The following is a 2310-nucleotide window of genomic DNA, read 5'->3' as shown; positions in this document are numbered from 1 at the left end:
TCTTCAGATTCCCATTCCGTAACTTTTTCAGGAGGCGAATTTGGTTTTCCACACGTGCCAGTTACGTACTTCCAGGCGTTGTTCTTCGTCAAAAGGGCTTGTATCTGGATCTTCCAAGTATCGAAATTATCCTTTCCTAGCGGTTCGATTTTGACGGTGATGTAGCTCATCTTGAATTGTATGTATTCAATGTTCGGCGCAGTCGAAATATGCTTGGCCTATAACCTATTGTTTATTCAGAGACGATCTTATATGAAGTGAAAAAATATTGAAATACATTTTTCCATATTTTGTATAAAAAACAAAACTTGCTGAGGATCGATTGTAGAAAGTAATAAAGTTTATAATTCCATTTGCTGAAATCCAACAAGCAACAGAATTGAGTTGTATATCAAATTAAAGTGCAAGCTCCATAGGTTATCCAAAAATTTTCAGATTTCAAATCGGTGAAGCAGGTGCTAAAATATAAGCGTTTAAACATTTTCCTGACTCACTCTCAACGTATCTATATATAATTGCTCAGTCATACGACTTAGTTAGGGCGATCTGGTGTAGCTACGGAATTGAGTTGTATATCAAATTAAAGACCAAGCTCCACAGGTTATTCAAGTATTGTCAGATTTCAAACCGGTGAATTAGGTGCTAAAATATAAGCGTTTAAACATTTTCCTGACTCACTCTCAACGAATCTATATATTAATACGCTAACATAAATTTTGTCTCCGTTCGTTTGGCGACCAAACCGATTTCAAAACCAAGAACACCGTTGGAAAGGCATTTTTTCGTAGATGATCAGGGTTTTTATGGTTTCAAAAATTGGTTGAAAATTACGGACAACACCGTCGTTTAAACATTTCCGTGTGTGTTTAGATGTTGCTGCAACATGTTCAATTTGACAGGTTTCGCATGTTGATTCACTTCGCATTTGAAACTAAGCTTTGAAATAAAGACAAATATGAAGATGAAGAAATAAAGATAACGATGAAGACAAAAAAGAGAAGGGAAAAGTGAAGATAAAGACGAAAATGGAGACAATGACAGACACATAAGAATTAGGGTATCTGAAAGGGTAAGAACATTTCTTGAATTTATGAAGTGAAACTTCTTTAGCGGCAATTGGTTGGTTGGGAGTAAATTGTCAAATTCAAGGGGAATAATGCACATGGAAATGGTTCTCAGCGGTTTAGCGGTTTGAGAATAAAAACAAAAACAAAGATGCCGAGAGATACAGACAAAAACGCAGACCAAAGTAAATTTAAACACTTTAAGGTAAAGGTGAAGAGGAATATGCAAAAATAAAGATAAATATGAAGAAAAGGATGAGGATGAAGATCGATATTGTTATCGATATAAAACTCGATATTTTTATCGACATAATAATCGATATTGCTGTCGATAAAATAATCGATGTTGTTATCGATACTGTTATTGATTAAATAACCGCTATTGTAATCAATATAATAATCAATATAATAGTAGATATTGTTATCGATACAATAATGGATATTGTTATCGGTATAATAATCGATTAAGTAATTGATTTTGTTATCGATTTAGTAATTTATATTGTTATCGATATGTACAATAATCGATACTGATGATTGTTATATTTATCGATGAATTAATCCATTTTGTAATCGTTGTATTTTTCTATATGTTTAAGGATATTGTTATCGGCATTTTTATCGACACAGTTATCAACAGGGTTATCGATATAATAATCGGAACATGGAATGTGATCACATTACATGACATCACATCACATTATATCACATGATATGAAGAGCCATCACATGATATTACATCACATAATATGATATCACATCACACGATATCACGTGACATGACATTATATGATATGACATCACATTATATGGCATGACATCACATGACTTGACATCCTATCACATCACATAAAATCACGTCACATCTTATCACGTCATCGCACCTCATCTCATCTACGTGAATAGAAAAAGAAAAGGATAAAAGCAAAGATGTGAAAGATAAAAACAAAGATGAAGACCAAGGTAAAGTTACCGATTTCAAAACCAAAAACACCGTTGGAAAGGTAATTTTCTGTAGATGAGGAGAGTTTTTATAGTTTCGAAATTGGTTGAAAATCGTCGTTTAAAAATTTCCATATTTGTGTATGGTTGTTTTTGCAACCTGTTCAATTTAAGCTGTTTCGCATTTTGTTTTACTTCGTATTTGAAATTAAACTTTGAAATAAAGATAAATATGAAGATGAAGAAACAAGTGATAATGATGAGACAATGAGAAATACATAAGAATTAGGTTAAAAGATAGGAA

The sequence above is a fragment of the Rhagoletis pomonella genome, unplaced genomic scaffold (genome assembly GCF_013731165.1).
Source record: "Rhagoletis pomonella isolate Grant_MI unplaced genomic scaffold, Rhpom_1.0 Rhpom_scaffold_00003, whole genome shotgun sequence".
In the NCBI taxonomy this organism is placed as follows: Eukaryota; Metazoa; Arthropoda; class Insecta; order Diptera; family Tephritidae; genus Rhagoletis; species Rhagoletis pomonella.
Note: the sequence above shows the minus strand (reverse complement) of the source record.